The sequence below is a fragment of the Enhydra lutris genome, unplaced genomic scaffold, assembly GCF_002288905.1.
Source record: "Enhydra lutris kenyoni isolate GAN:26980312 unplaced genomic scaffold, ASM228890v2 scaffoldscaffold24, whole genome shotgun sequence".
Taxonomy (NCBI): domain Eukaryota; kingdom Metazoa; phylum Chordata; class Mammalia; order Carnivora; family Mustelidae; genus Enhydra; species Enhydra lutris.
The window spans coordinates 141,153-164,893 of NW_019154108.1; the positions used below are offsets into that span (position 1 = coordinate 141,153).

Genomic DNA, 23,741 nt, shown 5'->3' on the forward strand with positions numbered 1-23,741 from the left:
TGCTGTGCCTCCGACGGACGGGTGGGCGCTGCTATTGAGGGCGCGGCCGTGAGGCGGTCTTCGTTAGGCTTGAGCACCGCAGGCAGAACTGAAAAACTGGGTGTTCGTGGACGTTCCTGTGAAAGATCGTCAGAACAACGGCTTCACGCAGCTGGGCCGCGCCCAGCTCCGCAGTAAGGGAAGAGGGTGGAGAGAGGAGGGTGTCTCATGAAGCAGTAGCTAGTGTTCGCTTAATTTTGGAAGACAATGGCAAGTTTTTTCTTGCCAAGTCACCTTTTCTGGCCGTGGACGGTGTGCACAGAGAGCAGTCCCCTTTTATAGAAAACCTTCCAGAGTTTGGTGGAGATACAGTTATCCAGCAAACATTTACTAAGCACCGTGTAGGAATTAAGCACCAAAAGTGCTCTAGGAAGGACAGTCCCTGCCCTCCCGTAATTTACATCAGTGGGAGAAGCACCGGTTGGTAAGATGAGAAATCCCCTTTGAGAGCCGTGTGCGAGAGCCCTAAGGAGGGCCATCCTCCCAGACTGGACTCGGGCCACCAGAGGAAGACACGCGTAGCTGAGTAGGCATGGGGCAAGGAAACAGTGGAAACAGAGTCCTGAATGGACCTGTCGGTCGGTCAGTGTGGTGGGAGGTTGGAGTTACAGTGCGAGAGAGATGAGGGGCAGTTGAGGCCGGAGAGCCAGCCAGAGGCACTAACTCACAAAGGACCTAGTTTGCCGTATGTGAGGCTGGATGAAGGATTTCTTTCTCTGTGGAGCCGCGAAGAATGGGTTGGAGCGGTGAGAGGCTGAAGAAACCAGAGGCTTTAATCCCGAGGAGGAGACCGGAGATGTGAATTAAAGCAGTGGGCTGTGAAAGGGGCCACGCTGGTGACCTGTCAGAAAGTACGTTGGATCGGGCTTGCACATTGATTTGCTTGAGCGAAAGGTGACCCTCAGGTTCGGGGCTAGGGAAGCTGGGCCCATTTTTGGCAAGTGGGGCTTCTCACAGATGAATGTGGGCTTGAGGGAACAGTGATGACGAAGTTACCTTTGGGTTTGGTGGGTTTCAGGTGCTGCTGAGACACCCTAATAGAAGTGGGTGGAAGACAGGGGGATGGGTGGTTCTGGGGGTGAGAAAGTTCGGGTTGGAAATACAGATTTGGAAGGTATCGTGTAGTTAGTAGTTAAATCTGTGGATTGTTTCGATGAGGTCACCACCGAGAGTGTATTGAAGGAAATAGAGAGGGCCAGGGACAGAGCCGGGGGTACGTGGAACCGAGAAGGAGGTCTGATGAGTACATGAACTGGAAGAATGAGGCGTCTTAGAAATCAAGAGGGAATGAAGTTTGGTTTTTTTCCTTAAGATTTTATGTATTTATTTGACAGAGAGAGAGAGATCACAAGTAGGCAGAGAGGCAGGCGGGGTGGGGGGAGCAGGCCCCCTGCTGAGCAAAGAGGCTTGACCCCATGGAGCCACCCAGATGCCCCAAGAGGGAATGAAGTTTTAAGCAAGAGGGAGTGGTTAACCATGTCAGAAGCGATGAAATAGGAGGGTTCACTGGGTTGGGCAATTGTCGTGTCTTTGGCAGCCCATCTGTAGGCGTGAACACACAGGGCGCCTGGGGGGCTCCGTGGGTTAAGACTCTGCCTTCGGCTCAGGTCATGATCCCATCCGGCTTTCTGCTCAGCGGGGAGCCTGCTTCCCCCTCTCTCTCTGCCTGCCTCTCTGCCTGCTTGTGCTCTCCCTCCCTCTCTCTCTCAAATAAATAAATAAAAATCTTAAAAAGCAGAAGGGAGCGCGCACAGTGTTTGAAGACTGGATCTCAGAAATCCGCACCACCCTCCTCAGTAAGCGGCACCGCCACTCACCTAACTGCTCGGCCCAGGAGCCTAGGGTCGCCCCCCCCCCCCCCCCCCCCCCCCCCCCCCCCCCCCCCCCCCCCCCCCCCCCCCCCCCCCCCCCCCCCCGCCCCCGCGATTCCTCCCGGTCCTTCATCAAGCCCCACATCTGCAAAATGCGTTTCAGTTTCACCCACTGTTTTTCTATGAGCATTTTAATCAAAATCACCCAACTGCAAGAATGATTTTTTTTTTAAGAGGATTTTTTTTTTAAGATTTTATTTATTTATTTGATAGACAACACAGCGAAAGAGGGAACACAAGCAGGGGGAGTGGGAGTGGGAGAAGCAGGCTTCCCACTGAGCAGGGAGCCCGATGAGGCTCTCGATCCCAGGACCCTGGGATCATGACCTGAGCCGAAGGCAGAGGCTTAACGACTGAGCCCCCCCCCCTCCTGCGCCCCTGCAAGAATGATTTTTATGAAAATGGAATCAGATCATCTTGCTTTCCTGTTAAAAAGCCTTAATGGCTTCCCCTTACACTCCGAATGGCGCACGAGCTTCTGCCCGGGGGCTGCAGTGCTCTGCGGGATCTGGTTCCTGCCTCTCTGCCTTCCGCTTGTGCCATGCCCTGGTGCTCCGAGGTCCGCCGCACCGCGGTCTTCTGCTCTTCGAGGTTCGTTCCCGGCTCCGCCCCTTCGCACCTGCGGTTCTTGCCGCCTCTTCCTGCTCTTTCCCGGGAATGCCCGGAGCTGTCTCCTCCTCATCCGCGAGGGCATGATGTCGCTTTTCCAGAGGCCTCCTTCCAGCCACCTGCCCAGAGGAGTTCCCTGTTGCCATTTCCTGGTCCTTTTTTTCTTCTTTGTTGGAATTTGTAAGTACTTGGTTTTTCTTTTTTCCTCTCTGAGAATCCAGGACAGAGACAGTGTTTGTCTTATTTATGGAAATATTCCTAGTGCTGGGACACCGGTGGCTCAGTCGGTTAAGCGTCTGCCTTCGGCTTGGGTTATGATCCCAGGATGGTGGGATTGAGTCCTGCGTCGGGCTCCTTGCTCGGAGACGAGTCTGCTTCTCCCCCTGCCTGCTGCTCCCCTACTTGTGCTCTTTTTCTCTCTGACAAATAAATAGGTAAAATCTTTTGAAAAAACTTATTAAAGAAATATTCCTAGTGCTTAACACAGTGGATATGATGGACGCTAGTGTTTGTTAAAGGGCAATGAGGCACAGGTATGTCTCCATAACAGTTTGTTAGTAGTTTAAAGTAAACAGGAATTAGCCTGGCATATGGTGGGTACCCAATAAATGTGTCTTGAAAAAAGGAATCTTTTTCCCAAGTGTGAATTTATGTATTATCTGGATATTTTCACTCTTTAAGTACCATTTCATATTTCTTCAGAAATGTATGCAATGAGGGGCCCTGGGTGGCTCAGTCGTTAAGCGTCTGCTTTAGGCTCAGGTCATGATCTCAGGGTCATGGGATCGAGCCCCACATCAGGCTCTCTGCTCAGCAGGGAGCCTGCTCCCCCCGCCCCACCCCCCGCCTGCCTCTCTGTCTAATTGTGATCTCTCTCTGTCAAATAAATAAATAGAATCTTTAAAAAAAAAAAAAAAGAAAGAAATGTATGCAATGAATTAACATTCTTCAACTACTTCAACTACTGGTTTCAGAATTAGTAGTTATTATATATTTAAATTATTTTATCATGTTTGTTGTAGCCCTCAAGTGCTTCATCAATAGGACTTTTATTTGATGCTTGTTGACAAAATTCAGACTTGAGACACTACCTCTTCAGTCAGAAAGCCACAAATTTCAATACTAATTCCCTCAGCTTTGTTCTTATTTACTAGTTGGGATACTAAAACAAACACTCCTGGGGTGTCTGGGCGGCTCAGTCCTTAAGCATCTGCCTTCTGGGATCTGCCCCCAGCCACTTCTCCCTCTCCTTCTGCCCCTCTCCCTGCTTGTTCTCTGTCTTTCTAATAAATAAATAAAATCTTGAAGAAAATTAAAAAATAGCTTAGCCCTTAAAAAAAAATTCTATCACTTGTTTTAACCCTTACTCTAGGATAGTCACTAGGCTCAGAGACTGCCAAAAGAGGAAATAAAGACGAATCTTAAGTGAAAGAGAGATCTGTGTGAAAAGTACATGACATGAAGATTTGTGTTTTTATAGAGCACAGGCACTAAATGAACACCTGTTGGGTGCCCTGTGTCGTTTTAATTCTGGGGATGCAGTAGGGAGACTGGATCCTACATGATGCACATACTGAAAATGAATAGTAAAGGACCGATTAAATTCCTGGCAGTCACCACTTTAAAGAAAATGAGTCACCTGTTAAGGAAAATATGATTCACCTGTTATAAAACTTTGCAGAATTAAAAAAAAAAAAAACTATAGAACACTTATTTGTATTACAAAATAGATATTTTTTAAATTTACAAATGAGACACTGTGGGATTTCATTAATGGCTGATCTTTCCTACTGAGTTTTTAAAATGTGCTTTGATTGGGGAAGACTTTTTTCAAAAATATTGTTGCATGCCCTCCATCTAGAAATGCTGGCCTCCCTGGTAAATATTTCTCACATTCCTTTCTCTTCCCACTGATGCTGATTTATGTGATTCCATGGTCACATTTTTCCTGGATGATTAGAATCTTCTACAGGGCCCCAAGGGTGTTTTTATTTAAGTTGTATCTTTTATCTGAGAATTTGAATTCTCTGTGTAAGACATGCATCTCACGTGTACCTAAACCTTGCAAAGATTTTAATCTTGTTCTCTATGACCACTGGCATCATTTGAAATGAGAAAATAAAGGATTTGCTCTGACAGGATGTATTATAGATTAGTTTGGTCTTTCGGCTCCATGAAAGGGAATTTAATTATTAGAAAAACCAGAAGTGTCTGCTGAGGTCTCAAGTATCATATGGCCCCAGGTCTTGGTCCCTACGGCTGATGAAATAGGAAGCTTTCATGTATCTTGAGTGATTTTCCTTTTTTTCCCACTCATTTTGCCAAGTGCTTGATACTAGAAATGCCCTAGAGTCCAGACCACAGTCCTTGGGATTTCAGCTGCCATAAGAGGACAGAGAGCAGTTGGCTTTGGGACCATTCATAGTGCCTAAAATGAGAAATTTAATTGTCTTTGTATCTTTGCCCTGGAACCTACTTATTCAATATCTTTTTGACTACATGTGGCTGCTGAATTTTTTATTCACTTACAGTTTTTCATTGGTCCCATTAAGTCTTTATCAAGAAACGTAGGATGCTTTCATTAATAAATTCTCCTTCAGTAATTTTTTTATCCATCTATCTTTGAAGCTTAGAGTCTTCTTTAGAAATTGTGAACTTTGGGGGCACCTGGGTGGCTCAGTGGGTTGAGCCTCTGCCTTCGGCTCAAGTTATGATCTTGTGGTCCTCGGATCGAGCCCCACGTCGGGCTCTCTGCTCCGTGGGGAGAATTCCCTCCCCACCTCTGCCTGCCTCTCTGCCTACTTGTGATCTGTCTGTCAAATAAATAAATAAAATCTTAAAAAAAAAAAAAATAACCCGTGTCTAAGTGGACCTGTGCCGTTCCATTCGGTGTTGTTCAAGACCCCGCCGTGCTGGTCCGACAGCTGGGATGTACCGCACCAGTTGTTAGGGTCGCTCATTGAATTTAGAAATGCGCTGTATCTTTGTTGAGCCCGAGCTACTTATTATTGTGCATAATTGCCGTATAGATTGGAATCCATGACTCGAGCTTTGTTAGTATCAGACTGTAACCAACTGAAGGAACTCAGATGCATTTGCACTGGATATTGTTTATGCTAGGATCCCTGATACTCTACTTTGGAATCTGGGGAATTCATTATGTGCAATTTAAAAACACGAAAAAAATGTTTTTATCAAAATTAAGAAATGGTCAAACATTAAGGAGCACAGTGTTGAATTATGTCACTTTAAAATAATCTTGTGCTTTTCCAGATAGCACCTAAAAAAAGCGAAGGTGCTATATCATAGACTAAGCTTCAGGGAGAACTTTATATGACCCTGTACCAGACGGTATTTTACAGTTACTCCCTCTCCAGTCACATCGAGGTTCTATTTGCTAAATATTCTTCTTCAAAGGGTGTTGCTCAGAAACACCAGTAAAGGACTCCATTTCCTAAGAGAAAAATGTGTTAAGACGCAAATATTTGAGATCTCCTAAATGGCCAAGAATGGCAGAGAGAGAGTGAGTATATAAGGAAGGAGAAATTTTGAGTTAATTAACTGATACTATATCTGCCTGTATAGATACAGATACGGATCCTGTGTGTGTCTTCTGTCAGGTATAGTTCCTGTTTCTTAGCCCTTAGAAATTGGGATATAGAGATGGCAGGGTGGCTCAGTCGTTAAGCGTCTGCCTTTGGCTCGGGTTGTGGTCCCAGGGTCCTGGGATAGAACCTGCGTCGGGCTCCCTGCTCAGTAAGAAACCTGCTTCTCCCTCTCCCAGTCCCCCTGCTTGTGTTCCCTCTGTCTCTATCTGTCAAATAAACAAAATCTTTAAAAAAAAGGAAAGAAAGAAATCCGGATATAAAACCAGTTTCATGTATTTATTGTGCTCTGCCCTCATTGGCTGAGTGCTTCCTATGTGCTAAGCCTCTACTAAGCAACTTACATGCCTTATCTCATTGACCATTCTGTGTGACAATCACTATTTTTCTTTTTTAAAGATTTTATTTATTTGACAGAGATGCAGAGAGCGAGGAAACACAAGCAGGGGGAGTGGGAGAGGCAGAAGCAGGCCTCGATCCCAGCAGCCTGGGGTCATGACCTAAGCCGAAGCCAGCCACCCAGGCGCCCAATAATCACTATTTTTCTGAATTTTACAGATGAGGAAGCTAAGAATCTGGTAGGTTGTGTAACTTGTCCAAGGTCACATATCTAATATATGATAGAGCTGGGACTCAAAGCATCTATACGCAGCCTCTCTGCCGTATTGCGGAATTTCTCCTTCAGGGTCCAGCCACTTTTTAGGAGGCTTTTGGCATATCTGAAATGTTTACAGAGAGTCTTTCTTCTGCCCCGCGGTGTCCAGGCTCCTTCCCTTCATGGTAACGTTTGTGCAAGAACTGTGGTGGCTGGATCCCTGCCGACTGCTGTGGAGACAGCTGCCGTGTTGGAGGCATCCTTGCTAGCGGCAGACTCTGAGCCCCCAGTGCTCCGACTGCCCCACAGGGATTGGTAATGCTGTGGTTTTTCTAGATTCTTTTCACTCTTACACTGATCTGCCCGGGACACCGCATGACTCCGTTTAACCGTGCATCTGACATCACGCTAGGCTCGGAAAGGCCCCTTGCCCCCTCGTCAGGAGGCACGACCTAGGGACCACGCCACTGAGCCTTACCTTTCTGCTTGGGTTGTGTCCTCCCCTGGAGGCTGTGCAGGTCAGTCTACGTGCAGACTTCCGGCAGGCTCGCCCGCAGGATGTCCACACGGGCTCTGGGTCTTCGCACCGGAGGCTCCTTCCTTGCCGGCACCTTTGCCGGGCCCCCTGACCCCCCGGCAGAGGCTCCAAAGCTCGGCCACTTTGCTGCCCGCCGCGAGCCGGAGGTCAAGCCTTGGGCTCGTACGCTGTGGGCACTGGCTCTTAGCCACCCTCAGCTCTGCAGAGTTCAGTTTCTTTTCCCCCTGGTGACTGTGAGAGTGGGAGAACTGGTGAGGGTTGCTAAGTTTTACACCGTAGCGAAATGAGAGTGCGTCCTGACCGTAAGCAGAGGTGGTACTGACTAACCAGGCCGAGCACACGGAGCTCCCAACAGAACATGCCGAGGGCCCGTTTCTCGTCCTCATTTCACGTCATAGGGCCAGCCTCTGATCCGTGATTTCAAATTCCCACATCTCTGAAAGCTGAAACTTTCCCCCTACGTTTGATAACAAACGCCTGTGGTGTAAAATTTGAGCTGTACTAAGGAGAGACTATTTTTAGTCATGATCCCACTTGGTGTGATTAATCCTGTGTTTCACTACAGAAGTATTCACGTGTTTGATTGTGGGATGCTGCCTTGGACCCTGCTGAGGCTGGTAGATGATAGAAAGTGTATGCATTATATTGATTTTTGTTTTAATCTGGAAAATTCTACATCTGAAACACATCTGACACCAAGGGGATTCGATGAGAGGTTGTGGGCCTGTGTAGTATCATCTCTCTGACATTTTTTTCTACTCTTGTAAATACTAAGAACTACAAAATACATTTTTAGTTCTTTAAATGTTTTTGGTACATCAAGTCAATGGTTTGCCACTGAAGTGGCTTCATTCAAATTCTTTTCTTAATTTATGTTGGTTTGGACCTGTCCCCCCATTATTGAGGGGTTCTGGGTTATAAACTGGCTCAAGTCTGGGAATTGAGGGGATGTGACTTTCTGTTTTTATGACTATTTATTTAAGGTCTTACTTATTTGTCAGAGAGAGGGAGAAGCAGACTTCCCGCTGCGCAGGGAGCCCGGCGCAGGGCCGATCCCAGGACCCTGGGAGCACAGACGAGTGGTGGAGTAGGTCCTGAGGAGAATTAGCAGTGTCCCTCAGGGAGACTGCCTCAGGAGAGGGCGTCCCAGTTTCCTCGGTTTGGGCAAAGCACTGGTAGTCTCCTCGGACAGGAGTGGAGGCGTTGTTTTTCCGGCAGAGAAGACTGCTCAGTGTTCAGGGGTTCGGCATCTCCACCTTCCTCAGGTCCCCAGCTTTCAGGGTCTGTTCCTTCCTGATCAGCGTCTTCCCTTTAACAGTAGATGTCGCCTGCGGTTGGGAATTCGGTTTGCTTTGTCACTCAGCCGCGCTCAGGACGAGGCTCAGCAGTCTCAGCTCTGTGGCTAAAGGAGATAAGGGTCTCTTTTAGGATAGACGGATAAGTTTTCTGGCCATTTATTCAGCACTTGAATTTGGCATTGGAATCCCTGAGCTCATATGTCCCTTTCCCCACCTTATGTAGTGACATTAGGAACAGCCAACCAGTATCATCATATTCATGACTTTGATGAATGTTGAAAGCCAAGATGATACATGACATTAACCGTCACACCAATAATGAATTCAAAAAGAAACCATATCTCCAGTTGCTGACTTCCCCTGACGGGAAGCAGTTCTGTTCTTTTCTCTACTTTAACACTTCCTCTTCCCCTCTCAAGTCGGTGGTGTCTGACTGTGGCCACACTTCGATAAAGGCCACCTGATATTGCCAAATCCAGTGACCCGTTCCAGACCTTCTCTTTCTGGACTTCTTTCTTTCCTTGACATTGTTAACAATTCCGATCTTACTCGCTTTGTCTTTGTGACGTGACTTCTGGTTCCCATCGCTCCTCCCAGTCTGCTAAGCCCCACCATTGGTTTCCCTTAGGTTCTGCGCGCAGCCCTCTGGTCGTCTTACCGTGTGCTCCTGGTCAGTGATCGTCTCCACTTTTGTTCTTTTTACCAAACCCATATTCATTAGATCTAGGCATTCAGTAAGGGTTTGTAAACGGTGACTCCTAAATAGGTCTCCATCACTCTGAACTGCAGACTCTTCCCCACTGTCCGTGTCCATTACAATGTCCAGACGTACCCCAAACTTTGTTTGTTGGAAACTCAACTCCATGTATCTGTTGTTTCCTACGCTGAGCCTCCACTCTACCCCCCACCATTGTTCTCCCTGTTTCCTGCTGTCCCCTTTGCCTTTCCCTCAGTCACCCAAGACGAGCACTTGAGCATCATCTCAGAATCCTCCCTTTCCCTCACACGCTGTGGATTTAAATCAGTCTTGCCAGTGTTTCCCTTCTGTTTCTGAATCTGCCCCTTCCTTTCCATTGTGCTTGGACAAGCTCCAGTCATTTGAAGTCCGGGTTACTGTAGGAGCCTCCTCATTGGTCACCTGATGCTGCATGTTCCCCTCAGGTCTCCCTCCCAGCTGCTGCCAGAGGGATCATTCACGGGCAGGTGTAATCGTGCCACTCCTGTGCCAAAACCCTCCATCCCTGTTCCCTCTAGGATGAGCTCAGGTCCTCAGCTTGACTCATGTCCTGTCCCCAACCCCTGCCGTCCCCTTCCTTGCACTTCGTTGATTATTTGCACGATTCTGCATGTTGCTAGTTTTGTCTTCCTGGTTTTCTGTATGATACATGCACTCTCCTGCCCAGGTACCCTTCGTATTTATGTACCTGCCTAACCCCTTTGGCCTGTCTGCAGTGCTCATATCTAGCAGATACCCCCAGCGAAAGCCAAGTAGCCTGCGTCTAAGCTTCCTCTCTGTCACTTTACATAAAATTATTTTTGTTTATTTTTTTAAAGATTTTATTTATTTGAGAGAAAGCGCACAGGGGGTTGGGGGAAGGGGCAGAGGCAGAGGGAGAAGCAGACTTCCCGCTGAGCAGGGAGCCTGCCATGGGGGTTCGATCCCACGGGGGGTCGATTCTGGGACCCTGAGATCATGACCTGAGGCAAAGGCAGACCCTTAACCGACTGAGCCACGCAGGCGCCCCTGAAATTAACTTTTTATGGGATTGCCTCTCCACATGCAGAAACTGTGTCTTAGAAATCTCTAGGTCTCCAACACTTAGCACAGTGCCTAGAACGTGGTAAGTGTTTAGAAGATACCTGGTGAACTGTTAAACCAAAACCCAGGTGGGAACTATAAACCTTAGAGCAGAAAGCCGTGAAAATAAGAAGGCAGGTCTGCCTAGGCCTTGGGACTTGAAGATGCAAGGAGTCCAGACACTGGATTTGACAGTGATAGGGCTTAGGGGAAACTCACCAAGCCCTCAGGGCATGATGCCCAGCCAGAGCTTGGTGTTGGCTTACTACCTCACAGTGAACATGATGAATGCTGGGGGCTAGGATGGGCAAGTGGGTCCGGTTGGTGACGTTCTTCTCCCCGTGCAAGGCAGACTGCCCTCCCAAGACTGCCCAGGGAAAATGGGATCAGCTCAAAGGATGTTCAGCGAGTGACTCTAATGGCTGTGGTCATGAAGCCCAAGCAGTCTGAGACAGCTTTCTCTCCAGGGCAGTGATGTGGTTTGAAGTGGTAGGGTTCAGAGTCCAGGGCCAAGAAAGAATGCTTGAGACATCTTGGGTGCAAAAGGATGGTTGTTTTGAAGCCTGGGGACAGGACCATTGCGCAGGAAGAGCAGCACCGGGGCCGTGAGGAAGGGCCGGTTTTAAACTTCGTGGGGCTGGGGATGTAAGCACAAAGGGAAGTGTCCGGAAGGACTTTCACAGGCTGAAGAAGACTCCCAGAATCCTCTTGTCAAGCTAAGGTGGTTTTTCCCTTTAGCAAAGGGTAAGACAGTTGGGACTACCTGGAGGAGTGTTCTACTCCGCCTCTCTCCAGTATTTGTCAACCGGCCGCAGGGGACAAGGAATTTTAATTTCTTTGTTTCCCACACTAGTAGGAATAGAACTGAGGGTGCCTTGGATTGGCTGCTTCACGCTCCTCACTGGAGAGTGCTACACTGTGCTGACCGTCACCCTGTAGACACGGAGAGACCACCTAGACACCTTGACCGGACTGGACAGCGTCCTGGATCTTGAGAGTTTCCCTAGACAGAGAGCCAATCATTTTTTTTTTTAAGATTTTATTTATTTATTTGAAAGAGATCACAAGGAGGCAGAGAGGCAGGCAGAGAGAGAGGAAGGGAAGCAGGATCCCCGCTGAGCAGAGAGCCCGACGCGGGGCTCGATCTCAGGACCCTGGGATCATGACCTAAACCAAAGGCAGAGGCTTTAACCCACTGAGCCACCCAGGCGCCCCGAGAGCCTGTCATTTAGAGTGGATTCTGTACAGATGAACACTGAGTGTTGTTGATACTTCTCGTTCCAAAATTCATTGACCTCTTTGTTTTTCTTTAAATAATTAAGTTTTTATCAGATTTCAGGGTATTTCCTATGTTAACGTTACCTGGAAAAAACACTGGACTTAGGAGTCAGGATGCACGGAAATGAACACAAGTGTGGCCCAGAGTGCAACGGGCATATTACCGCTAACCCTGCTATTGCTGACCTCCTTTGCCTTTGTTGGTACTCTCCCTGCTGTTTATAGCTGAAAGTGTTTTATTTTTTCCTTCTGTCTCTTTCTTGGCCCTCCTACTAGAGTGAATCTACACCAAGGCCCAGAAAAGTACCTAGAACAGAGGAGGAATCCAGTAGATGTCTGTTGGATGTATTTTTGGTCACCAAGTAGCAAAGTGTTGTTATACTTTATTAAAGTTTATTAGTTCAGAGTTTTGAAATACACAAGCTTTCTGAATTTTTAAAATAAAAATGAAAACTTCCTAACATTTTAAGGTATAATGAATGTACTTTCTAAAAATGTGAAAGTTGAGCTCTGCAATTTGCAGTAGGTGTTGCCTCACATAGGCGCTGCCTTGGCGCCCCCACAACGCCTCTGGGAGCCCACAGAACGGCTGGAGAGCTGGGGAACGCAGTAGAGTCGTTCTCTGTCATATCCCTGTTGATCACCGTCACCTGCAGGGCGTCCCCAGGTGTGTGCTCTCTCTTGAGTTGTTTCTTAGGGCTCAGAGCAAGAAACATCTGCTATTCTGACTGTCTCTCCTGCCCTCTTGTTTTTGTTTTGTTTTGTTTTGTTTTTGAAGATTTTATTTATTTATTTGACAGACAAAGATCACAAGTAGGCAGGGGTGGGGGGTGGGGGGAAGCAGGCTCCCCTCTGAGCAGAGAGCCCGATGTGGGGCTCAATCCCAGGACCCTGAGATCATGACCTGAGCCAAAGGCAGAGGCCCAACCCACTGAGCCACCCAGGCGCCCCACCCTCTTGTCTTTCTGAACCTGTCATTACCCAGAAAAATGCACCAACTCCCAAATCTTACCCTATTCTAGCACAGTCTCCTTCTTCGAGTCTGACTTCAGTCCTCTCCAGAACTCATGTCTGATACTTCTCCATTCTCATTTATGTTGGCCACTTCCTGGCTGCTCCTCTCTCCCTCTCCAGCCTGGAGTCTGGGGTCCGTTGTTAGGCTCACTCCCTTGCAAAACTCCTGCCTTCCTTTCCTTCAATCCCTTCACTGCATTCCATGAGGCCTACAGCTTTGGGGAAACTCCTGCCATCTCTTCTCATCCACTCAGAGTTTGGTGGACAACTCAGCGTGGCCCCTCACCGTCCCGATCCAGGTGGCAGGCCCTTTCCCACTGCGGGCTTGGGCTCTTCAGACGATGTGGCCGAAGTTCGCCATGGGAAATTTCTGGGCAAAGAATGTATTGCCTGTGCTCTGTGTGCTAGAGTTGGCAGCATGACCAGTCATCCGTACTTTGTTCCGGAGCATTCCCAGAGCTGCTAAGAAAAGTGCCGTCATTGCTTTCAAGGGTCTGCCTGTCGCTCACCTCCACCTGTGGGTGAGATGGCCACAGACAGCTTGGATTTGCCGCCCCAGTGTTTACAGCCTGCTCTGTTCTTTGATCTGTTACGAATGTGGTCTGCCTTTGATCATCAACACAGACCACGCTGGCAAAGAACGTAACGGAAACGTTTCACCAAACAACTTCTGTCGGCAGCCTAGTTCAGGGAACTGATACTTGTAAAGGATTGTTGAAGTGATAGGCAGCCCATTTACTTCTGTAGCGGTTCCCCGTTTTATCCTTGGTTTGACTTTGTGCTTGGACCCCTTACACGACAGCTTTCTTTGAATTTGCCATGGTGTCATGTTGCTGGCTTTTTTACTTACTTTTTTTAAGGGTGTCTGGAGGGCTTGCTTTATAAAATTCACGATTTACTACTCTAGGTTGTTCCTGGGGACGTGCCCTTTGCATTACTCAGCAGACCCCACCTGCAGAATGTACCTGAGAAAATTCTCCTCGAACACTGGGCAGGAGAAGCTTTGTTTCAGCCAGCGTACGGACCACATCTCCTGCCCATCTGTGTTCTGTTCTTCTACCCCCGACATTGATCCTTTATTTTAACTTACATTTTCTCCGATTTCCATATCTTACTTAGTACCGATATTGATCTATATTTATAGTAACCAGCATCAGCTCCTTCATACAAGTAGGCAGAGTATAAGTAGATAAACGTAACGATACCTCTTGTTTCCTGTAGTCAAGCTGTATTGTTTTACTTTCCAGTGTTCTGATCCTGGTTAACTTGGCCTCTGTCTCTGGACTCTGCATGAACAATTGCTGAGCAGTCTTTACTTACAGATTAGAGTGCCTTCTGTTTTGAGAAAAATAGATCGATCTCACTGAGGTGGGCTGGGCGGCCTTCCTAGCCTCTCCTTCTAGCACCGTTACCATCCAGAAGCTAGCTGGCCCACTGGCGTTGCCGTCTGCAGCTGAGGGGGCTGACGCTTCATCTGTGGCACATACAGTGAAGATGGTGGGAGTGACCGATGTCTGCCCTCAAGGTGCTTATTTTTTTCTTAAGATTTTATTTGAGAGAGAGCATGAGCAGGGGGCAGAGGGAGAAGCAGGCTCTCCGCTGAGCTGGGAGCCCAACGTGGGACTCGGTATTGGGACCCTGGATCAGGATCTGAGCCAAAGGCAGACCTGCTTAACCCACTGAGCCACCCATGCGCCCCTGCATTCAAGGTGCTTAGAGTCCGCTTGGAGAGAGCAGAGGTGCGTGAAATAAATGGGACCAACATTTCTGGGCCCCTTACTAATGCAGCAGTTTTTCAGGAAGGAAGGAGCGATCGTCTGTTTGATGGGTACCTTTTAGAGCCCGGAAGCACCACATTGCACACATGTCCCTCAGTGGTACTGCAGCGGCTTATTTATTTGTTGGAGGCACGTGGGGAGCTGACCGTAGGCCAGGCATTCCTCTCAGCCCTTTACAGCCCTTTAGTGGGACATTAACTCATTTCACGCTTGTGACATCCCTGTGAGGTAGACACTATGATTAGAACATGTTTATCGTAGAAGAAGCTGAGGGGCGCCTGGGTGGCTCAGTCAGTTAAGTGTCTGCCTTCAGCTCGGGTCGTGATCCCAGGGTCCTGGGATTGAGTCCCGTGTGGGGCTCCCTGCTCAGTGGGGAGCCTGCTTCTCCTTCCCTCCCTCTGACCCTCACCCCTGCTCATAGGCTGTCTTTATCTCTCTCTCTCTCAGATAAATAAATAACATCTTTTAAAAATTAAAAAAAAAAAAAAAGCAGCTGAGACCCAAAGGGGTCTTTGCCCCAGGTTTTGTGATTTCCCGCAGCCCTCTGGCTTCCACAGCAGCGCGGAAGCACACTGGTAGCTTTTCAGCAACAGTTGTGAGGTCTCGTTACAAAGTACCTTACAAGGGACCCAACTTGTGATCTGTAAACAAATATGATCTGTTAGATAGTGGGACGCAGTGAAGCCCCGGAGTTCGGTAGGAGTTCGGTAGGAACGTGCACGTACACTGGAGGTGTGCCGGCCGCGTCCCTCGGAAGCAAGTTCACAGACGGTCCCTCACAGGAGTCCCCTTCATGGACCCCTTACAACAGCAAGTGAACGTCGTTATCCGTTGCTTTCATTGAATTTGTTTCCTTTTAATTGGGAGTGAAATCAGAAGAAGTACAGATGTGGGCACTCCCATCCCCACAGTGTCTGGTTCAGATGTGCTAACAAAGATGTCACAGTTGTATGCCGCAAGAGGGTATGGAAAGGACTGCTCAGCGGTCATGAGGCTCTCCAGGAAGAGCAGGGCGAGCTTCCCAGGTTCGTTCAAAAGTGGCTTAAAAGAACAGGGAAAGGGGACTGGCTTTACTTTCACTGTGATAAAATGGTGGGGCTGGGGCGTGGGCTCCCATGTGAGCTTCGGGCCAGGGTTTGGTTGGAACTTCCTGCCTGACCCACAGGAGGAGTTGCCTAGACTTTATCAGCTGGCCTAGGGGCAAGGATGTGGGACAGCTTGGAAGCTGTTGGCAAACATCAGACTCTATTACAAATGTGTATGTATATCTGTATGTATATATATATGTTTTAAAAGATTTTATTTATTTATTTGATAGAGGTAACAATGAGGCAGAGAGGCAGGCAGAGAGAGAGGGGGAAGCAGGCTCCCCGCTGAGCATGGAGCCCGATGCGGGGCTTGATCCCAGGACCCCTGGGATCATGACCTGAGCCAAAGGCAGAGGCTTAACCCACTGAGCCACCCAGGCGCCCTTACAAATATAATTTTAAGTGGTTATCATTATATACATTATAGGGCAGAAATGTTGTCCAGGGACTAAAGTAAATACCGTATCACATTAATCTATTATTGCAAATGGAAGATTCTGCAAACTCTGATGTCGAGAATGTATTTGGGGACGGCCTGGGTGGCTCAGTGGGTTAAGCCTCTGCCTTGGGCACAGATCATGATCTCAGGGTGCTGGGATCGAGCCCAGCATCGGGCTCTCTGCTCAGTGGGAAGCCTGCTTCCCCCCTCTCTTTCTGCCTGCCTCTCTCCCTGCTTGTGATCTCTGTCTGTCAAATAAATAAATAAAATCTTTAAAAAAAAAAATGAAAAAGAATGTATTTGGAACCGTGGACAAAAGGCCATGTCCTGTGTGTCTTTTAAAAACATTGGAAATATTTAACATGCCTTATATGTTTGGGTTAATAACCCTGATGCTGAAATAATTGGTATTGCCTTGATCATTATAGGCAAAGAAGCTTTTTTTTAAAGTCTTATTTTTATGGCATTAATGATTTTTAAGTTTTATGATATCTTTTTGTATTCTATTAAGCAGATGCTTAATTTTTTCATTTTTAAATTTAATAAGTAGGACTCTTATTTTACTGTGCATATCTTGGGTTTTAGGTTCTGGTCTAACTGTTGGGAAGTGGGATGAAAGGTGAATAAAATTCAGACTTTTAGATGCCGAAGGCCTGGGAGAGAGTGGGAAACAATTATCAAGAGATATGTTAACAGGTCAATAGAAAACAGCATCTTTACCTTCAAGACTTGTGGTTTACTGCATTATCTTTAATTTTAAGACAGTTTTTCATATTTCACTCTCTGACATCGGGATATGCCTTACAACTGTTGGTGAGTTAGAATCAGCATTTTTACTTGCCAGTGGCACATAAAATAATCTGTCTTACCATCAATGGCATCTTAGAATTGATGAAATATGCTAATTTTTGTAACTTCATGTCTTCTCAGCATAACTTCATTTAAACTTCAGGACCAATATCCACAATCTGAACCACGTTAGGGGAGACTTTACAGATGTGATCGTCTTGATGCTGCCTTGACGGAAAAGTAGGCGTTGGCCCACGCTGAGCGAGTGGGTTGGCGGAGATGGCATTCTAGACAGAGAGAGTAGCGTGCACAAAGCATGATGTCGTTGCAGGCTGTGTTGTGTTGGGGACAGGGTTAGGAGTTCGGTGTGGGATGTGGGCGCTGGGGCGAGATGGGGAGACGGATACTGGCAGAGCCATGACCTGGAGCCAGCCTTGGAAGGACGTGGCATGGCGTGGCGTGGTAGGCTGGGGAGCTGAGCTTGTATTAATGCCTCCCCCGGCCTCATAAAGCAGTGGGCCCCTGTTCACTTCAGTGAGGGGTGGGGAGCATTGCCACAGTACAGAAGAGAGTAGATAACAAAGGATGTCCGGTAAGATGAGCCGCGCAGAGCTCTCCCAGAGGAAGGGGCCAGCTGGATGCTGTGGAATTAACTGGAACGGAGAACGTCACCCAGCAGGGCTATTTCCTTCTGCCCCAGGTGAGAGTGGAGCTGGGGTTCAGTGGCCTGTTCCGGAAGCCTGTTACTGGACTAGTGCTATGATCGCTGGTGAAAAGTAGAGAATGGCTTTTGTGGGGCAGTGTTAGTCCACTTGGATGGAAATTTTGGGGGAAGCATATAGGAAGTGGTGTTTCTAAGCTGTGTTTGGCTTTCTTCTAAGGGTCATTTATTCTGAAAATTATTCCTAAGTTAAGAGCCATTTATTATTCTTAATTTTCCTCTAAAATATAACATCTGGTAGAGGAAGAGTCTATCACAGAATTTTTTAAAAATAGGTTTTTGGCCGGGTGCAGTGGCATGTGCCTGTAGTCCCAGCTACTCAGGAGGCTGAGGCAGGAGGATCGCTTGAGCCCAGCAGTTCTGGGCTGTAGTGCGCTATGCCGATCGGGTGTCCGCGCTAAGTTCGGCATCAATCTGGTGACCTCCCGGGAGCGGGGGACCACCAGGTTGCCTAAGGAGGGGTGAACCGGCCCAGGTCGGAAACGGAGCAGGTCAAAAATAGGTTTTTGGTTTGCGGGTGTTGGGGTGTTTTTTTTTTTAAGATTTTATTTATTTATTTATTTGTCAGTGAGACAGAGAGAGAGAGTGCACAAGCAGGGGAGCGGCAGGCAGGCAGAGAACCAGCCCCTCTCCCCATCGAAACCCTCGGATGATGACCTGAGCTGAAGGCAGACACTTAACCAACTGAGCTACCCAGGTGTCCCTTGATTTGTGTTTTTTCCAAGTTTGGGAATTTGATCTATTACAGGAGATAATTTGTTCACTTTGGGTCTCCAAATAAAAGAGGCACAGAAAATTTGTGCGTCAGAGAGCCACCGAGATACAAAGAGAAGACCAGGGAGGAAAATTAATGGAACCGAATGGAACTGTGTGGAGAGCTGCTGAATTTTCTGTTCTTCCAGCAAATTGTACCGCTCATTACCATCTACAGCCCCCGAGGGTGTTGTTTCACACAGAACTTTGCGTTGCTATGCTAGGGGAAGGAACTGGTCTGTGTTTTCTTTTCTTTTTTTTTTTTTAAGATTTTATTTATTTATTTGGCAGAGAGAGACACAGCGAGAGAGGGAACACAAGCAGGGGGAGTGGGAGAGGGAGAAGCAGGCTCCCGCTGAGCAGGGAGCCCGATGCGGGGCTCGATCCCAGGACCCTGGGATCATGACCTGAGTTGAAGGCAGACGCCCCACACCTGAGCCACCCGGGTGCCCCAGGAACTAGTCTATTACAAACATTTTCTAATTTCATTTGACTTCTAATAAAAAGAATTGCATACTGCTGTATTGGCATAGTTGGGTTAAAAAAGAGCGTCCGTGGTGAACAGCCTCCCTCTGTCTCCAGAGTCCTTGCTGAGGAGGCTGATGATAGCTCCCGGTGTCTCTTTCCAGAGACATTCTACTAAGACGGGAGCAAACCTGTAAGTTGTTCGCGTCCCAAACGTGTTGTTCGCTAGCGTGCTCTTTTTTAAAACCGTGGTTTTACGTAATTCACCTACTATAGAATTCGCCCCTTTAAAGTGTAAAGTTCAGTGGTTTTTAGTATATTCACAAGAGTAGTTTGGCCATCATTACTACCTAATTTTAGAACACTTTCATTACTCCATGAAGAAATCCAGCTCTCGGGGTGCCTGGCTGGCTCAGTGGGTTTAACATCCGCTTTAGGCTCAGGTCATGATCCCAGGGTCCTGCACCTGCTTTGCGGGGAGTCTGGTTCTCCCTCTCCCTCTGCCCCCCTCTCTCCCCAATGCCCATCTCGTGTTCTCTGTCTCTCACTGTCTCTCAAATAAAATCTTTAAACAACTTCAAGGAGCTTGTGGCAGCCATAGGACAGATGTAATCATGCAGAATTCTGAATTCTTTCAAAGAAATTAGATATCTACGCTACTTAGTTTTTTAAAAAGATCCCTCACAACGCCTCAGTAGCTCAGTTGGTTGAGCAGCTGCCTTCAGCTCAAGTGATGATCCCAGGACCCTGGGATCACATCCCACATCCGCTCCGGCTCGGCAGGGAGCCTGCTGCTCTCCCTGCTTGTACTCTCCCTCTCTGTTAAATGAATAAATAAAATCTTTAAAAATATCCCTCACATAACCTAAATTCAATTTGGAGGCTTATAAATGTAAAAATGATGTGATCTGTTAGTAGCTTTTTTGCTTTTGAAAGATTTAGAAATGAGTCACACCTGGACATTTTTCTGTTTTGTCCGGTGTTGGGGGCAGAATGAAATGAGCAAAAATCCTTTGAAGGGAGAAAATCTTTTGAATGCCTCTTCCTTCCCTTGTTCTGTTTCTGCCCCATCTCCACCAAGTCCGCTCTCACCATGTCACCTTCTTAAATACGGGCGCCTGTGCCCACCTCCCGCAGGGCCAAGTTCCAGCTTCTCCGCAGGCCTTTCCCGTTGGAAGGCTTTCTTCTGCTCCGGCCGAGTTAACCTACACAGGTCGTTCGTGAACACCATCCCCTTTCTCTCCGCAAAATGCCCTCCTGTCCCCCTGTGTTGGTTCTTCTCCGCCTGCCGGCTGGACCCCAAGTGCGTCGTCTGTGAGACGCTCCCTGACCGGTCCGTTCTTCAGACTCCGCTTTCAGTCACTGCGGGTGCTCTCTTTGCTACTCTAAGGAGATGCTTTCGTGGGAGCTTCTTAGGGAAGATAACGGTGAAACAGGCAGGAAGGGGAGTACAGGCTTGGGAGCGTGTGATCCCTGTTTGGAGGACCGTGTTCCTGGGTCCTGCCTTGTGCCCGGACCCCCCGAGCTGCTGGCGCTCAGGGTCTGTTGTACACATTCCTACATGTGTGGGTTCATGTAGAGCGTCTGACGAGACTGCATCACCCACAGAACTAGCTAGCCCTCGTTTGCTATTCAAGAGATGAGTTGCTTAATCAATACTAGTCTTTTTTTTTATCTTTTACATTTTTATTATCTTTGTTGTTATTTTATTCTAACAAAGCCAGCATCTTAGCAGGATGGTGGGGGAAGGGGCAGACGTTTTCCATTTTCTCTCACATTTTATTTTCTGTCCAAGGGTGAGCACTTGTACTCTGAACGCTTTCTGGCAGTGCCAGGTGGTGCTGATCAATCGTGTTGACTGACGTTAAGTATCTAGCTTATCCATTTAAGCAAGTTGGTTTCTTCAGTTTATTTAGGGAAAAAAAAAATGCTTACGTGTTTGAGTAACAGTAAGTTTGCATTATAGGAATCCTAGAAATTCAGCGGTTATCAGTTTGTTTCTTCCTGAAATGTTCTTTGAGAGCTTTGTGGCCATGAGGAAGTACCCTGTGTGTTGGGCCCGCGAAGGACAGATAAGATGGGACTGCACCCCCAGGGAGTCTTGAGTCTGGGGGCTGTGCTCGAGGTAATTGCTGTACGAGGACCAAAAAGGTTTTGCCTCTCGCTTGAAAGGTGTGGCCTCCATAATAGTCAGCAGTCAGAGAGATGTACAAGAAATACTGAGTAGCGGGGCAGCAGAGAAGAGGTAGTCAGATCAGGGGAGATTTTACCAAAGTCACGTTTGGGTGGATTCTTTGAGATTCTGTGTGATTTTAGACGGCCTCGGTCCCAGCTCTGTGTGTCTGTGTGCCGTGTGCCCTGAAGCTGGGCCATCTGCACAGCCTGTTGAGGGAAGTGAGAGCAAGCCCGTACCCGCTCCCTGGAGACAAGCCCTCACTGTGGAAAGCAGGAAAGGGCGGTGTGACTGCAAAGTCCGGTGCCGTGCGGAGGACTGTGGGCCTGGCGCAGTAATGGGGCAGCTGTGAAACTGGGTGTTCAGTTGGCGTGGGTGAATTTGCATTTTAATGAAGACTCTGCCCAAAGGATGACCAGGGAGCAGACACAGCTGTGAGAGTGCCCATAGCTCTAGAAAAGGATTTAGTATTTCCTTCTCTATTTGATTCACTTCCCCTGTGTGTTTAAAATGTGGCCAGTCTGTTTGTCTAGCTTTCCACTGCACTGGACAGACTCTGGTCTTACAGCTCTGCAGTCCGCTTCAGAACCCAGCAGGACAGCACTTTCCGGGCTCTCGGCTCCTGGGGCGTTCTGACTCCTCTGCTTCTCAACGCTGGACGGACATTTCTGTTTTTCCCCTAAAGTTGTTGTATGTTTGCTTTTTAAGATTTTATTTATTTATTTGATAGAGACATAGCGGGTGAGGGAACACAAGCAGAGGGAAAGAGAGAGGGAGAAGCAGGCTCCCCTCTGAGCAGGAAGCCCGATGCGGGTCCTGATCCTAGGACCCTGAGACCATGACCTGAGCCGAAGGCAGAGGCTTAACCCACTGAGCCACCCAGCCGCCCCTTTCCTAAAGTTCATTTTTAACGATTAAAATAATAATAAAAGGACAATATACTAGGATATGAAGTCATAGGAATAATTTGGGGACTCTGAGACCACTGCCACCTTAATTCCAGCAGCTAACGCATTCTTCCGAGTAAAGCAGATTTTTTGTAATTTCTGTGTATACATTTAAACTTGTGTGTGATTAAGAATATAGTAGTGCACCGCCCTAGTCTTTTTTAAGAAGTTCCCGTCCGTGTGTATGCACTAACAGAGCTTTACAGCGGAACATACCTATACCTACACTCAGCCAGACGCCAGGCACGGTTTGGCTTGTATGCTTCCGGCACAGTCTTACCTACTGCAGGACAAAAGTGGAGCCTGATACTCAGTGGTTACCAGTTGAGAATCACCTGAGGGCTTTTTAAAAACTCTGGCGCCCAGGCCACACCCCTTACCAATTAAATCACAGTTCCTGGGGCTAGGGGTGGGACGCGGACACCAGCATTTGCCTTTAATAGACTTTTTCATAGCAAAATTGAGAGAAAGTTTATATATCCATATGCCATATACGCATATCGTCCCAGACGTGCGTGGCCTCCCTCGTTATCAACCTCTCCACCAGTGTGATGCATTTGTTACAGTCGATGAACCTGCATTGATAAATCATAACCCCCTGTAGTCATGATTCCCATTAGGGTTCACTCTGATGTTGTACTTTCTGTGGGCTTGGACTAGTGCATAGTGCCTTGTATCCGTCATTGCCATGAGAGCGTTGTAGTGGTTTCGGATGCATCAGTACCTCTTAAGGCTCTCTAGGTGATTCCAGTGTGCGGCCAAGGCCCAGGACCACTGCGCTGTCTTGTAGTTCTGGGCCTTATTTATTATTCTGACTTGTATGTGAAAACTCCCTCTGTCTTCTTTATACATCCGATTCCCCATAAGAGCCCACATTTTATTTGAATAAAAGATTCAGTTAGAACTTGATAATCAGCATATTGAAGAGAGTGGTGCTTTGGGGTCAGAATATCCGAGAGTCAACTTTTGGCTCCGCATTGGCCAGAGAAGTGATTTGGGCAGGTTCCTTGGCCTCTCTCTGAGCTTCTGTCCAGTAGATAACACCCAACAGGGTTGTTGAAAAATACTAAATGTCCCCTAGTTCAGTAATGCTTTGCCCATAAGAAGCACTCAGTAAGTGGTGTTTTCTTGTTGCATCCTTTTTGCCTTATTTTGGAGGCGAGGAATGCCCTTCTCGTCATTGACCACAGGCATATTTTTCTCCAGTCACATGTTCTGTTGTTGGCTCTAGTATTTTGTGGGTTTTTTTTTTTTTTCTGATTTGGATTAAATCGTGGTTCAGGTATCTTCTAACATAATGTAGACCTTCTGAGAAGATTTGAGCGCTCAGAAAGATAGATTTAAGTACAGTGGTCTCTTGTTTGCATGAAATGATATAAGCCGTTTCAGCACATAAGAGATACAAACTACGTGAGAGTGTTATTTTTTCACCATAAGATGGGCCCCCCAGAGGCTTCTGCGTGTCCTTTACACGGAGCACTTTAGTCCACTAGAATCTATCAGAAGTGACATGATCTGGTTTTTCACTTTTATCCATTGGCTAAGAACTGAGAAAGCTGGGACACCTGATGTGGAGGACGCAGTTCAGGTTAGGGTCGCGGCATTTGTGTTGATTGCTTGACTGGACATTTTGGCCTTTTAAAAATTAATTTAAAAAAATTTTTAAAAAGATTTATTTATTTATTTGACAGAGACCACAAGTAGGGGAGCGGCAGGCAGAGGGAGAAGGTGAGGGAGAAGCAGGGAGAGGGCTTCCCACTGAGCAGGGAGCCCGACGCAGGACTCGATCCAGGTACTCGAAGATCATGACCTGAGTCAAAGGCAGTGGCTTCACTGACTGAGCCACCCGGATGCTCCGTTTTGGCCTTTGATGGAGGCCCTGCGCTATGCCAAGTCTGCACTGGGACTGGGCACAACCTGGGGGGCCAGCGCCATGTCCCGGC

General features: G+C 47.6%; 1 protein-coding gene across 2 annotated transcripts in view; it reads left to right on the forward strand.

Annotated features, from left to right (window-relative positions):
* The window catches only part of LOC111150742 (myelin protein zero like 1), a 51,173-nt gene that overhangs the window by 1,598 nt on the left and 25,834 nt on the right, over window positions 1–23,741 (forward strand). The gene's annotated exons all lie outside the window — the stretch shown is intronic.